This window comes from Odontesthes bonariensis, chromosome 5 (genome assembly GCF_027942865.1).
Source record: "Odontesthes bonariensis isolate fOdoBon6 chromosome 5, fOdoBon6.hap1, whole genome shotgun sequence".
NCBI lineage: Eukaryota > Metazoa > Chordata > Actinopteri > Atheriniformes > Atherinopsidae > Odontesthes > Odontesthes bonariensis.
In genome coordinates, this window is record NC_134510.1 from 29487241 (window position 1) to 29504135 (window position 16895).

Here is a 16895-nt window from a genome sequence, read left to right on the forward strand (position 1 = left end):
TCATGAGCCATATGTTACTGAAGCCTTTGAAAAGTTGAATATATTGGAGACGAATCTAAAAGTTCATATATTTCCTCATCGAAACTGCTATTTTTCCTGCCATTTTTTGTCAGTACTTTTGCATTACATTACCTTAATATAAAACATGTGGTTGTGGTTACTTATTGAGCAATGTTATAATCTTAATAATGCTACCGCAGGCCAATTAAGTATGATTTTCATCCTCCAGGCACTATGGGGCTTATTTAGAAAAAACAATAAATGGTTCTAAAGCTGAAAAGAAAAATGTATTTCACAACAGCAGACTATTCAAATTACCAGATGCTCTCCACTGTATACTATGAAAGTCACGGCTTGTGTAAAGACAAGGCTAGATTCAATATGACTGAACCGAATGAGTCTGAGTCAAATCATGCATTAGTTCCAAAACTGTGGTATCGTGAGTTTCTGCAATCTACACCCCTGGCAATTTCTACATTCTTACTCCTACCACAAAGCATGGATTTTCAATCATTGGTCATTTTCATTGCTTTGCCAGGCTCATCCAAAGATTAGCTTTAAAAGAAAAACACAAATTCTTGACCTTTTTTTTGATTGTTTGAGGAAAATAATACTTTCTTTTTTAATACCAGTGTTTCTGGTATGTAGTCAAAAGCAAAAATGCATCTTGAATTTGTTGTTGAGTCTTTAGACAGTGGTGAAAGTCAAATTCAAGAATAATGTACAAGTAAAATGTGTCTCAATTATTTATTCTGCCCTGGGAGTTTTCCCAACAATGGAAGAATGTATTGTTACTTAATAGTTGTATTACATTCAGTTATTTCCCCCATTCCCTAAAATCTCAATTTTTAACTTTAACTCTGCTAGATAGAATTGTTACAACACAAATTTGAAAGCTGGTCCCTGTTCAGTATTGGTAAAAGACACCAGAGATCTTAAGTGATTTAAAGTTTAAAGTAAAGCAGAAGTAAATGAGTTCTGACCTCGACATACATCAGGAAACTGAGTTTGTAGCCATCTAGATAAGTTGGAGTGACTCAAATAGTGGATTAAAACTACAAATCAAAAACATAAAAAAAATACAGGTAAATGGGTAAAGATCTGAGAGCAAACAACAAATTCATTATCAGCTGATGCTAGCTACAAGCTAACAAAGAGAAAAAATTGGATGCCAATAACATTTGCGATTCCAAAATGTCTGCATCTGGGCCATTTATGGTGCAACTCCACCATTAGAGTCTGACTTGGGCACACAAAGTACCTTTAACCTTTTTATAAAGCAATTTCTAATGCATTTCTCACTCATCCATTCACACAAATGTTTCCATTGCAACCTGGAATGAAATCTTCACAACTGCCTTAAGGTTAAGCTGGTTAAGGTGTACCGAATGTCGATGACTGTTGTTGTTTCTCATGGACAGTGTGATATATCAATGCATTATATTGTAACACTCATCACGACAATATGAGCTGTCACCACAGCTTTCACATTAATGGAGTGGAATAAAAAATTCAATTTTTACTCTCACGTGGAGTAAAACGTGCTAAATAGTATTCTATGGAAACGCTCAAGGAAAGAACCTGAGACTAGTCATAGTTTTAAGTGCAACACATCCAGTTAATATGCTAATACAGTTTTATTACTTCACTTCTTTATGGTTAAACAGATCATCTGTTGGCAACCATCTGAAGTTATAATGTGTCACACATGAAATCAGTTCATGGAATATGAGGCTGTTTTTCAACAGCTATAAATCATTCAACAGTACTATCGCTGTCAAATACAAGAAGTGTTTACGAGCATAATATTTTGGGGTTTAATGTTCGGTTAATTTTGGTGCATCCTTTCATATCAAGCTTTCTCACTCTATAAATGATCATATTTGGCTATATGGTGAAAAGACGCTCACTATGCCACCAACGCCTGCTCTGTCCTTTACCGTAACCATAAATGTCAGGTTATCTGACACCTGTCCAACATAAGATAGATGCCCCACTTGTCCTCTTTGTTGTCAGCACAGCAGACCAAACTGAGCCTGAGAAGATGAACACGTAGGCATGACAGCTGCCCGTGTCCCCCGAGGGTTCCATGACCCCTGTCCAGAAAACCATTATCACCTTCTTGATGTTTCTGCGGGCCTTAAATTCCAACTTTACCCATCGGACCCTGTGTCAGCAATAAATGAGAAAGGTGGGAACCCAAGAGGAGATCTGTTGGCTCAGGGGGTTTAATAGGAGCTCTGATAATGAGCAAGAGCCTGATGTGATTAGTAGATAAACGTAGACAGCAAAAAAAGTCATAAAAATATTTGCACAGATTTACAAGTGTATCCAAATGGCGAGGTCAGCGTGACCCAAAATATTGCTGAATATTTCAGGGATGGAATAATGAGTTAATTTTCCACTCCTCCGTCATGGAGAACAGTTGTAGTTGTCTCTTAAAAAACAAATACATGGACTTCTTCATATGAATTTTGGGGTGCGTGGTGTGGTGTCATTAATGCCATTTTTACACCAAAAAGTACCAACTTTAAAGAAGTTGTTAATTGTGGGTACATCTGTTAAAACAAGCCAATTAATTTATTTTTCATTTTATTTTTTCTATTGCCAGAAATAACCTGTTTACCCTCAGTGCTTTGAAGGCTACAGTGTATTCAGAACGGGTTTCACCCGCTACCCTCTAGACAGCAAGTCTGTCAGCTACAACAACATGAAAGGATGGCTTAGCAGGGTGTGATAGACCACAGTTTCTGATAAGCACAATTTTCTGAGATATATAGACTGTTTTATTGATATCAGATATCAGCCCCACACAGTGGGATTGAAAGTGAGCCCTCAGCTGTCTTGCAATCAGGTAAAACTGATCAGTGTCGTCTTGTTTTGTCCACAGGTCGTTGCCATCAGTCTCAGAGCCTCCATGTGAGACATCTTAGTCAGTAAATGTGTGTTTGTGAAAAGTAAACTGAGCTGTGCACACTGTTGTAGGCTCAAGAATTGCACAGTCATTTGAAAATTAGTGCATGTATCCAGATGTTGTATTTCTGTCTGTCCTGGTTGATTGGACCCAGTAAATACCCATAACTACGGCACAGTCACTTGACGCAGGAATTAATGCTAATGATAGATTTTAGCGTTGAATAGCCCAATGTTAGCAGATGTTGGTGGTTTTTTTTTTCCCCCAAGTTAAAAAGGGCTTAAGAGGAAGGACAGATATTTATAATATTCTATTTTGAAATACTGTAACGTTAACATATTACTATGTTCTTATGACAGAAATGAATAACTTTAAACAATTAATAAAATTTGGGTTTAACCACATAATAAAAAATGCTACAGTATGAAATATGCAACTTAAGTGGAGAGTATTAAAATAATAACTAATTTAGTGGACAATTTTAGAATTTAGATGGTAAATCTGTGAAATTCGGTCAAATTGTACTTGAATAAACTGGGGTTTGTGTCTCTCTTTTGTTTTACTAAGTCATGGGAAATCAAACTACTGGATCTCACATGAACAAGAGAACATGAAAAACCTGTGTCAGAACAATGAAGCCAGTGTGCTTTAAAGATGTCTTTTGCATTAGAGGTGCATGTCTGATACATAATCCAAACTCAAGCTACTCTCACAAGGATTGATTTTTGCAAGTGTTTTGTTTTGTTTTTTTGTTTTCTTTCTTGAATACTAAAATTCTGCATTTAATTTAACCTTACACAGTAAGGGTCACTGAGAGAAGGGGTGTCCTGATTAATATGCATTTAAAATGATAAGAGCATAAAACATTTGTAGAAATCCTACAATATACAAGCCAAGAGCATCAACATGGATGAGAATATCAAAGATAAAGGCGGCTCTTAATTCAAATGGGGATCTTGCATTCATACTGCTCTGTCTAAAATGGATTTAGATTTATTTTAATGAAATTGGATATTTAGTTTCTTCAAGAGATTGTTTTTTTTTTCTGTTTTGGACCTATGCTGTTTTTTTAATTAGGAAGATATGTACTAAAGCCAGGAATTTTGACATGTAGAGCTTTCAGAGGTTGATTAAAGGCAGGGGGATGAATGTAAATTGTATCGCCTTAATCCAACGGATAAAAAGGTTGACTGAAGAACTTGATTTCTACAGTTCAGGTTAAAGTTTTCCTCATTTCTGTTGGAAAAAGAGATTAGTTTGAAAAAAAAAATAATTTTCTCATCTTTCCTATCTTGAGTCACCTCTAGGTTTTCAGCCAGGTACCAATAATTGTATATTGAAAAAGCTGCCTATATCCATGAAAATTTGATGGTTTTAGGTAATAATTTTTTTTTTTTTTCCCCTTAATTTCAAGAGATTAGTCCTTTGGTTTCTGGTAATAAAACCCTTCTGACATCCAGAACATTATCTTCTATGTCTCCATCATCTGCTCTCCAGGTTGACTAATTTAAAAAAATATATATATATTTTCTTCACCATCTGGGCTTTTTCCTCTGCAAATTTTGATTTAATTTTTTTCTTTAATAGTTTTCTTAAGCCCTTACTACAATTTCATGTGAATGGCTCAGACATAAATACTATGCATATGATGTAGTACAGCAGTCTCTAAGTGAGGATGTCCCTCTGTGTATAGTGCTGGCATATGCAACCCCGCAGCTGAGACAGTTCAGTTACAGCTAAGAGCATTCTGCGTCACAAGGGAGATTGTTGGTCAGGGGCTCAAGGTTTCCGTGTATGAGGTTTTGATGAATCGGTACCGGGGGGGATTTGGAAAAATTTTGTGCTAAAAATGAAAGCCAAATATGTGACTGGCACAAACTGCCAAGCAGGGTTGGCGCAAGTTGCCTGGTGGTTCCATTTTCTCTCCGGTGCGAGTCGATTTATTAAGACTTTATTTGTAACTCAACTCTGTCGGTGGGCGGGGGCAGCAGGTGGTAAGGCCACACTAACAGCCAGTGGTGGCTCGTAAATGACCAGAAAGTGAACTGGGAAGGGGTTTAAGGTCAAATAGCACCTCTTAAGAGCATCTCCTGTAATATTTCAAAGATTAAGGAACTGGATTGTCTGTGTTAATTGATCTCAGTTATTTTAAAAAAGGTTTCAAAAGTTGGATATTCTATCAGCCCTCAGAGAAGACGCACAGTCAGCCTGGCTGTCTGGGATCAAAGTGCTTATTGTGCTCTAACTGGGTGTAGTAGGTGGCTGTGGTAACGCAGTTGCAAGTCTGAAAATATTTTGCCACATAAAGCAGATGTTATGCTGTGACTCAGCCCTCATAGAAACAGATGCATGAAGTTTCCATCAATGCTGTGGCATGATAAGACCTTCAGTACTGCGTCACACTTCAGATTTTTTCAGTTTCAGATTATAAAATTAAACCTATAAAAATTGAGAGGTAGTGTTCTCGTCAGTAGGTAAATGGCACTGTTTTTGCATCAATAGAAAGCAAAGAGTTGAGATTTAAAACGACCTAAGCTGTAACTGCACTCCACCTCAGCTGGGCAGTGAATTATGCCTGCACACATGCGGATGCATTTGTTTGTGAATATGAAATGCACAGGGGTATGGTGCAGGAGGAAAAACACTTAAGCTACCTTCCAGCTGCACTTTTTCAAACCCATAGGAGGCGTCCCTGAGGGCAGCGACATGCCCAGAGGATGGCCTTCATGAACAAGAGCAGCTGGAGCTGCCACTCTCCACTGAGCCATCTGTAGCTTGGCTCAGTCCCATAGAGGGGCAGTTAGTCATGTTGTTACTTCAATAAAATGTATTACAAGCTTATATCTCCTCTGCCGCAGTCAACAGGACGGTTTGTGTATCAGAAGAGCAAAAAAAAAAAAGATTTAACTCTCATGCAAGCACACCTTTTATATACATTATTTTATATACTTACATTTTTTTTTAAATATAAAGATGCAAAGTAAGGTGCAGTCCCATAAACCTGGTGTGAAGCTTCTATCTTCAGTCTTTCATGGGTAAAATTAGCGCATGTGCAACTCCAACCAACCAATGGTGCCCCATCTTCCTAAGCTGTCACTCAGTATTATAAGCTGTCAACGGTTTCGCTTACAGTTAGCGTTCCAATGGGTCGCTGGTAACATGAGAACATAAGCAGGAGACAGTCAATGTGCGAAGATTTATCATAAAACTTGGATCTGGTGGTCGATCATGTGAGACGTTTTTTTGTTGTTACCTTATTTCGCTCTGATTGCTTGGGATTGCTTTCTTTCTTTTTTTTTTTGTTTATTAAAAAAATATAAAGATTTATGTGCATTTTGTGCCACCAGAGTTCAAATAAAGTTTGTACTCTAAGTTTAGCATATCAAACTATAAAATGATCTATCTTTTCACGTTTAAAACAATGTCTTCCTCTCGACGTGCTTTTACAACTGAACATTTTTCAGTGCCAAGTTGGCATCATGAAGAATGTGTTAATTTGTTGAATTTTCTCCAGTAGCATTTTTTTTTCCTTTTTTTTCAAAGGGTCATAGCCTCAGCTGTAACCTAATCGTAGCAATGAATGGCGAGCATATTTTATATCTCGGAAGCATGGCCAAGCCTCAAGGCTTCAAGCCAAACTTTTAAGGTCGCTGTGGCAGTTGAGTCAACCGAGAAAGTTGGGTGTTCTCTGTCCAAGTTCATAGAGATGAATCACAATTTACTTACTGGTCACCATATAGGATGACCAGGTAAATGAATCACAAGGACGGATCATATGGACTTTATTTGAAGAGCTGCAAATTTGACATACAGTACATTTTTGCCATACATTTATGGTGGATTTTCAACAGTATACCATTGTATCGCATAACAACTGTAATTTTGTGTTAAATCTACATCACTTGCAGGTTTACTGACAGTTTATGTCAGCCGTGAACAAATTACGGTACATTACTGTAATTTATCAGCGTAAAATGCTATTTCTTGACAAACAGACTCCAGTTATTTTCTTGTAATGATACCATGAGTTTAGAGGGTTGCTGGATTGATGAAAATCCCTGTTGTTACACAGATAAGTGCATTTGAAAATGATAGGCTGTTCTTAAGGACATGTGGTAATTAAATAGCAGAAATTGCCAGAAATAACTTGATTCTCGGGAGACTTATCTGTCCCCACTCTGGCTTCAAGTCAAAGTGTTAAAATATACAGTAGTGTTATTGTAACACTTTTAGTATTATCGAAATATACACTTTACAGTCCTGTTCTGTGAGCCAATACATGCTTTGTATGCGTTTCAGCTGTGCATTTTTTATTATTAAATTCTATAGAAAATATTTAGTTACTTTGTTGCAGTCATGAAAGTGTTTTACCTTTTCTTAATAGAGCTGCTTTGCTCAATGAAACAACTGTAGAACATTATACCCTTCGTTTTGAGTTTTATAAAACAAATGGGGGAGGGTAAGAGTAACTGCTAAGAGTAGCAGCCTTCCTTGAAGCTTGGAGTGAATACAGTGTAATTTTGGTCCATTAAGTAAAGGCAGATGCCTACTGCAGGGCTTCCTATCAACGTGCACTACCAAATGGAAGTGCAAGTAAATATCAAATCTTTCCTGGGGGAAATGGAACAAATGTTGTTATGAAAGTAAAAACTCCCCATCAAACACAATGGATCCCACATAAATAAACTAATGCACCTAAAAAATAGGACTCAGCTGCTTTTAACTAGCTCTACTGAAGGCTCTGAGAAAGAGGAGGGGAACGGAGGAATGCTTTTGGAAGACCACAATGAGTCATTTTTGTTTCAAGAAAAAAGCAAGTTTATGCAACTTTTGTAGAGAAAAAAAAGCACATATCCATCTCTTCTTCTGACAGATGCTTTGAAACATTTTGTTCTAATAAAAGAGAAAAACAGATTGGAATATTTGCACCTTGAAGTACTGGAGTGGACCTGAGGGACTTGTGTATTGGGTGTTGCTCTTAGCTGCGTCTTTCTATCCATGTGGATCCATTTAATCTTATGGCATAAAAGATCATAACACTTGTGACTAGAACAGGATGACTCTTTCAAAGCTGTGTATGACAAAGCAATCTGTGATTCTTCACCACGGTCTGGGCACAAGGTGAATCTCATTGCTTCCTCAGCTAAAGGAGCTGTGAACAGCCTTTGACAACTTGCTGACAAGTACCAAATTTTTCCCACTCAACAAGAAATGCATGGAAGAAAAAGGTCAGACTGAAAGCCTCTGCATAAACTCATTGATGACCGTCACCTTCAGTTAAGTCTTGCTTAAAGTCGTCTTTACTCTGAGCTTACATTTTATCAGAAGCAGTTGTCACCCTTTAAAGAAAACGCATTCTCTAGCGAACACCATGAACCGTCTCTCACAGACAGTGTGTTTGGACCCGTTGGTCAGTTTGGGATGTTTTGCATGCTCCTCATTTGTCTCTGTGCATTTTTTTCCTGGGGTTTGTGCTTCCTCCCACATTTCTAAGGTTTGTTCGCCATTGGTATGGTTGCAAACATACATGGTGGTCTGTTTGCTTTATCCCTGTGATGGACTGGCAGTGTGTTTAGGTCAAACTCCCCTTTTCCATGATGTCAGCTGATCCAAAGGCCCGATGAAGGGTCCATATGAGTATTAGCTAATGGATAGCTACATCCTATAGTAGTGACAAACCTTTCAAATGTAATTATTTGATATTGTGACAGCAGGTCATTTCAGAATCTGAAATGATTAATCTAAAATCAGTTTTTGAATTTGGTGAAATGAGATCTCACCTTTCTGTTTTTCTATTGACATCCAATTTCAGAGAAAACTCTCATAAGATTCCCCAAAACAGGTTTTCTTGAAAGCTGATCTTACTTCAATGTGTGCATTTGAATATTTCAAGCTCATATTGGCATTTTCCACCCTCATTAGTAGTCTCTGTTGTTGTTGTTCCATTTACTTTGGCTATGTGATTGTAGTGTGTAGCTGCTTCGTACAGGCTAAGACCTGAACATATAACTTGTTTGTTCCATAAAGCAAATCTCACAATCACAATAAAGTATTCATCAATGTAGACATGTGTCAACTGAGTCTGAAAATGCATAATTTTGTTGTAAATATATGTAACCTAAAATTTGACTGAGGTTTGCCACCTTTTGGCAAGTCTTGCATAAGACACCCCGTGTTGTACAAATAGCCTGTACATTTAAGTAAGTTATCTTAAAATGGTACTTTATACATCTGTAGTTTGAGTGATCTGGACACTGTTGCAAAAAGATGCTCACTGAGCACGGTAAGTTCTGTCATGATGGACAATATAGCAAAAACCTACAGAAGTAAGGTCATGAAGTAAACAAAACCAATTATCCATTTAGTCAGCACAGAATATAAATAAATGTGTCATGAATAATCTTATTGGAAGAGGTTTTGGTACAGTTCCTGCTGTGTGCAGAATGACTTAAATAAAACCCGATGAAACCTATGAAAACTATTGTGTTGATTACCAGTAAAGGGGCTGGCTGATATTCAAGTTGATACAAGTACTGTCTGCAGTGCTGGCATGTATTAAATTGCCTACTGCAAATGCTGCTTACTCATCTCAGCCTTATATGACCTTGTGTCGACTATTGATGACAGAAATGACTAACAAGGCTCTAGCTGTGGTTTGTTGGGGCTTGAGGAAAACTTGCAGCTTAATGTCACATTTCTGAGCGGGATTGAGGAGAATTGGCAGTGGGTGTTTCTCTCTCAACAGCAAATAGTATAGTATAAGAAGCAAATAGTTCTCGACACGATTTAAGATGCAAACCAAGTGCACACCCTCACAGTATTTAGGTCAATCTGATTCTCTGAATCTTTTAAAAATGAAAACAGTGTTAAGTGATAAGTTTGGATAATTGTTAGTTTAAAGGGAAAGCTTACCTCCAAATAAAAAAACATACTTTTCTTATGGTTTGTACTTTTTTAGATTGTTTTGATTTGGCTTCCAGTATAAAGGAAATACATGTGTTCAGATGACATCAGATGTGCTGCAGTACTTGGGTTATGGCAATCAAGACCACAGTTTATCCCTTCTGTCCTGCTGGCTATACTGCGGAAGTGGTAGCTAAGATTACAGCTCAGCCAAGGCCAACGCCATTATCGTTTACATCCACTCATATTGTCGCAAATATATGTCTAGTTTGCTTACTTCCCTGTACAGTTTTAGATCAGAAAAAAAACAGATCCACGTGAAATCAGTCATAAAACTGTTTGAAGATTTTTTACCGAGACATTACTTTCTTGTAAAACTGTTCGTTTTTTTTTCTTTTTCGTGTCTTTTGGTGCTTTGATCACTGCAAGTTCAGCACCATATACTTCTATTTTATCCACAAGAAGGCAAACATCCCTACAACCAGTTCTCACTCCAGTTGGTCACATTTTGCTGTTTTATCAGAATGACTTGGGATCTCAAATTAATGCAGAGGGAAGCTCTTGGCAGCAGTTTGCATTGCACCAGATTAACTCAATGAATTGATGTATTTTCAACCAAATCCCAATATTTTCTTTTCTATGTAGTGTTCAAACTCACTTTGAAAATTATGTTGCTTAAACCGAACTATTTTTTTGTGCCTAAATCTAAGCAAACATTGGGTGGGAATAAAAGAAAGTGAAACAAGGAATTCAAATAAAAAATTGCAAATGAAACTTTCAAACTGGTCTCAAGTATCAGGTGTCTCGATTAAGAGTCCTACATCTAACACCCCTACTAGAAAAATGTTGCTCTTTGTGTGTGATATTGCTGATGCATTAGGATACCAACACTAAAAGTCACAAAAGGTTAAAAGACAGAGGTCCTGACAAACGGGTAGTATTTGACGTCCTGGTGTGAAGACGGATTCATACAGCCACTTAAACTATAACAACGTGGCAAAAACAGTAAGCCTGACTAATGACTTTATATATGAAGTGACGTGAACTTTTCCTTTAAACCCAAAATAGCTTTCTGTTATCAATCCTGGCTGTTCACAAACATCAGCTGAGGGGAGTTTCTGAATATCAAACCTACAACTACAACAAGTGTAGACTTGTAATTGTAACATTTGAAAAGTCCCGTGAGGGAAGTCGTAATGCTCGGGGCTAACTTTTAATTAGTGAAGTCTGCAGGGAAATCATTGTGTTTTGCAAATGTGCCAAACTATTAGACAAATGCATCAACTGCAGGCAAATGCAGCAGCACAGCATTAATTATTCTGGAAATTCATGAATGCTCAATTGTGGTTGGAAAATATTTTCTCTTCAATATCTTAAGATTAAATTTGATTGGATGCATTTGTAAATCTATCTGAACATGCACGTGAAGCATGGTACTGCTATTCGAGGGTTTGCGGTAAACGCAGCAGAAGGACCCATGATTCGAAGTACTTTTCTCTTGTGTAGTCACATTTTAAACCATGATCCAATTAACGGTCTTAAAATAATCATCTGTTCTCAGATACCAGGTATTCTTATCTCATGATCCAGTGAGTCAAAAGATAAGATATTTTCAGGGAAAATACATCTGAATTCTTTTAACAGTATGAAATGGAAAAGTTTTCCAAAATGCCAGGAGTTGCTGCTCAAATATGGGCAACTACATGACTTTTTTTTACAGGGAGGCAGTGGAGAAAAAAGAACCTTTTTTAAAGAAGAAATGGAGAGTAACAGCCTTTACATGGTCACACTAAATGGTCATGATAATCTAACAAATCCACTAACCTAATAAACAGCACTGACAAAAGCTGGTTTTGATTGAAAGCAGGCGAAACATTGGAAAGTTGTAAACAAAAAATAATTCTGTGTGATGATCATCTTTTGTTACCCCTGGATTTGCTCCCGTCCACTGCTGAGGTGCCAGACTCCCATCTGGGTTTGATTCTCTGTCACACTGAGTTACTTAGCTGAAGATAATTGTTTCTGGGAGAGCTACCTTTCATGCAAAATAGATTCAAATTACAATTTGCATCAGATGGAGTGTAATTACAAAAGCTTTTTATGAAACACCCACTTTGGCAGCCAATAGGAGCAATAAAAAGCAAAGTTGGTGTGTTTCCCTCTGAATAATGAGCTAATTTTGAGACTTGGTTTAATATCAGGCTGAGCATTTCTGGTGTGAAAGCAGCATCTTACAGTATTTATATGCATCAAGCACCATCAGTCCAGGAAAAAGAGCCTGAAAACGGTATATGTTTGAGCCCAGTCACCTGGGCAGCTTAAAATGGATAGCAGTTCTGGTCAGCGGTTCAATACCTAGTTTGTCTGGTCCATGTGCTGAAGTACCTTTGGGCAAGACACTGAACCCCACATCGACCCTGTTGTTTTCATTGTTGTGTGAATGGGTCTATGGTAGAGAAAAAGCACTGAGCTAAAAACAAAAGGCTGTATAGACTAAGACTGTGTTCGAAACCGCATACTTCTCCTACTACTCCTACTAACTTTTTGAGTCAGTATGCAAGTTTTGGTATACGAGAAGTTCCCGGATGCATACTAGATTCGCCAAAATGTTGGGTATGCATCATGAGGTTACTACTCATACTCAAACTACCCTAGATGCAACGTAACGTGACGTCGCCGATCGTCATTTCCTGTCAAAACAGCAGTTTCAAGCCAGCTACAACGAGGGTAGGTTCACTTCCTGTTTTCAAAGCAAAAGCACCAATTGTATTGTAATGGCTTTCCCTATGATAAAAGGCAACTAAATAACAGGTATTTTATTTTGTGAAAATAACCGGAAGTGCGTTGCTCACTACGGCTAGCTTTAGTAGCGCCAAATTCGTCGGAACAAAATGGTAAATAGCAGTATTTTGTCAGATTTTCAACACTTTGTGGATCTAAACGACTACTTTCTCGCCTGAAAATGTTTCAAATGTTGCTAAAGTTTACAGAGTTTAGTGCTTAAGCGTAATCAGCTTCAGGCCGGCTGATTTCGGCTTGGGCAGGAGCGAAATGCATTGTGGGTAAACGCTCTGCATACTGTCTGATCGATGAGTATGCAGTATGGAAGTATGTAGTATGCGGTTTCGAACACAGCCTAAGTGCTTTATGAATGAGGGTGCGGATGGGTGAATGTGGCTTGCTTTGAGTGGTCAACAAGACAAGAAAAAGATATCAATGCTGTTAATTTGCCATTCACTGAAGCCAAATTCTCAAAGTTCTTTTTTTCTGGAAATAGCAGATGCATTTTATATCAACTTTTATGAGTCAAATGAGTCCATTGCATGCCAAACTCCTCACATGGTAATGCTCTGGGAGGGTCTGTTGCGAAACAGTTGGTAATAAAGTTTAAAAAGAAAAGAAAAGGGGAAAGAAGACTGAAAGATCGATGTCCCGGGTAAACTATGTTGAAATTTACCGTCCCTACAACCTTTTAAGTGTGTGCTTGTTTGATGATTACAGTGACTTGGCAGAGCATTCTAGTTATTTATTTGTTGACTTCGTTTTGTTGCCACTCAGCATTGCTGGCAGTTTTTTACAGTGATGCCCAGAAAGCATTTTCCCCTTCAACCCGAAAAAATAAGAAACATCTGTAACGGTGTTGACATTTCACCTCCAACAGCAGTTTAGAGACGGTTTTTACATGTTTCATTAGAGATTTTCAATTTGTGCAGGTTTCATGTGTGTAAAACCTCCTCAGTGTGTAGACAAGATTTATTTCTGTGACATCATTACAGTAAAGTCTGTGGATTTTGGTCATTGGCCAGTTGAAAAAATTTCCAGTCCAGCGTGGGAATCCTTTCAGCATCATTGTTTCGTGACATTAGCCATGTGGTTTTGCTGAAAATAATGATGAGAGAAGATCCCCTCACTTTAAAACAAATCGTTTTAAGCCAGTCAACAATCCTCTAAACCACTGTACTTGTTTGTAGCCAAAATTATGTTCTTTCCAGAACTTTAACCATATTGTGTTTCAACTTGATCCTAATTGAAACCAAAGACACCCCGACCATCGGTCTCATCCCAAACACATCTTGGTTACACTAAACTATTCAACACAGGATGGCACATGGCCAGACCGTGCAGAAATTAACTTAGTATATTCATGTTTTTCTTTAATAGCATCATGAGATGTACAAGTACATGTAAGGAAAATATGAAAATAAAAGTAACGATAACAGAGCAACTGAACCCCAGCTTATCTACACTATTATTGTAATTATAAACAAATTAATGTATGATTACAGTTATATAATTGTATGCAATGCTCTGTCTTCAGTCTTTCTAATTTGCACAGATGGATATTTCAAATGAAGAAAAACACTGGCTCCGCTCACAGTAAAATTCCCTTGTGGCCATATGGGAAAATGCCAAGTCTACTGAATAAGTACAATAATTTGATTGAAGCCATATTGACATGATGAAAACGGATCATAACTTACCATAAATAATCTCAGTTTTGATTAAATGAAAAATAATGTTTGGAACTTTTCTCTGGTGAATGGAGGTAATTGATACATTGGAGAAGAAAGCATGTAAGTGCTGGATGAGCAGACCCTGCACCACTGTAAAGTTATACTTGGATTTAACTTAAGCTCTCTCCTCTAGTTTGTGCTTGTTCCTCTCTCCCTGTACCTTTTTAAAGTTTCCTATGATTCCCAACTTGCTTGTTTCTGGCCTGCGGTCAGAGGTCCGACCATCTTGCCCAGTATTTTAGGAAGTATTTGTTGTCATATTCTTGTCATTCTCTCTGCCTCCTCACTCCAATCAGTTAGGGGTCTGGTCTAGTTCTGCTGTAGGTTTCTTTCTTTTACAAAGGAGCTTGTTCTCCTGTATTAAGATGGATTTATATCAATCTTGGTGAGAGGCATTACATATTTTCAGTCCATCCAATTTCAGAGCAAACCGCTTTGTTTTTTCTAAAGGACACTTGTCGCAAACACAAGCCACAACAATCAACGTGTAAATGTGCAACACTTTCTTCTTTCTTTCAGGTTCTTGCTGCAGACAGAAGAAAGAACTTGCACTATTATGTGCATGCTTCAAATATTACCTGATATGAATGCAAATAAATAGATAGCTTCTGTGTATGTCATACAGTCAGCTGAGCAATAGATAGGAAAAACAGCAGGTCTAATGATAAATGCATGAATATAATCATTTTTTAGACATTAACATGTTTAAGATTGCCGCTGTTGCATTTATTGCAAATTTTTTTTTTTTAAACAATAAGCTCTGTTATTGCATCTAAATGAAACAAAATGAGAAAAGCTGAGCATAAATAATTGATTTATGCTGACTAAAGCCACACACACGGAAACTTTTAAACTATTCACAGTTTCACTCTGAGCTAATCTATGAATAAAAGACTGAAAACAAGCTCTTAATAATTAAAAGCTTCTACTGCCTGCATTACTTCCACTGGCTGTGTGCGGATTGAAAAGTACGTCAACACAATCCCCCTCTGCTCTGCTCACATTAAGGTCTTCTGTTTTACATTTAAATGAAAGTTTTGAGATGCACAAATAGCATGACTCCACTTTAAACAGTGGCTGTGGGGCCTATTACAAGGAGACTCCAAAGCTCACAGCTGCTTTTAGTGACTATTCCTGCAGAAATGAACATAAAAGACTAGCAGGGGGTTTTGTATGAATGTTGCATCTTGTAAGTTTGTATGTTTTCCACAAACCAGATGAGTGGGAAATCATCCTAGTGGGGATTCTACTGTGAAGTCATGTCGGGTCGGTAGATGGTTCTTTAGTGTGGCCAAGGACAGGTTTACTTTCACATGCAACGATGACGGTCTCCTAGATCACCTCTGAATGTGCCCAGATTTTGTTGCCTCCATTTAGCTGTCCTGTCAGCCATCACCATCAGGAATCATGTTCCGAATAAGAGTAGCTAGAGATGAGACTTTCCTTTTAAAACTTTACGTGGTCCTCGCAGAATGTCAAAATACCTCTGTTAATATGAACTGTGAACACTTTGTGAAAACCTCTCTTATGATGCATGTTGTAGTCAGACCATCTGACTACAATATGCATCGTGCGGAAAATAATGAGTTTTCTTAATTAGAATCAACAGTATAAGCATCCTGTAACATATTTGAAATGGGTGATACAGTCAATACAGGCATGATTAGCATAACCAATGCTTTTATGACCTCCGTTGACTGAGAGTTCAGCTGCTGAATCGATGCTGATATAAAGACACTTGGTTTATCACCATGGTTTTTGTTAGGAGCTTTATTTAGTTTGTAGTCATTCATTTGTTATTGTAAGTTATTATATGCCATAATTGGCCTTCTCAAACATCTGTGTGACTGAGTGTGCAGTATGTATTCTAGATGTGTTTATGGTTGTAAATTACACGATGCATGTGTCCTCCGTGGTCCCTCCCTTCACCCACAGATTCCATGTGTGCTGTTTTCTGGAGGTATTCTTGGGCTATACAATTGAGTCTTTTTTTTTTATTATTATTATTATTTTTTTTTTTTTTTTATGCTGGAAATCTGAAGTCAGAAATGAAAAGGCAGTGTAAAAAGGATCAGTTTATTTCTCTGCACTCACTCAGGTGATGGAAACATTTCCAGTTCCTTCAACACCCAAAACAAAACTCCTCCTCAAGGGGAAAAAATTAGGCCTGTCAGCTAGTACCCAGCTTGTACCCCAATGTTTTTTGTTTTCATCCTTTGTAGTAAAATAACTTTTTTTGCTTTAAACTATTCCCAGCTGCTCTTGTGAAAGGTGGAAAATCGCCTCTGTTTTCACGTTTTTCTGATATATTGGGTTCCGTCGACAAAAAAAAGAAATCAAACATCATGATCTCATTTCATATCCATTCAAACTGGAGCCAGGGAAAAAAATGGTTTGGTTTGAATGGAACTACTGTTCTGTGCAGCCCTGTTTTGTCCTGTTAGACGTCTGTACAGGGCTCAGGGATTCTGGATTCAGAACTACTTTGTGGCTTTTGGTGCAGCTCCAAAGTTCTGCTGAGCTCTATTTCCCCTGCCCCACCCCCACCCCTCCGTCTGTCTGAT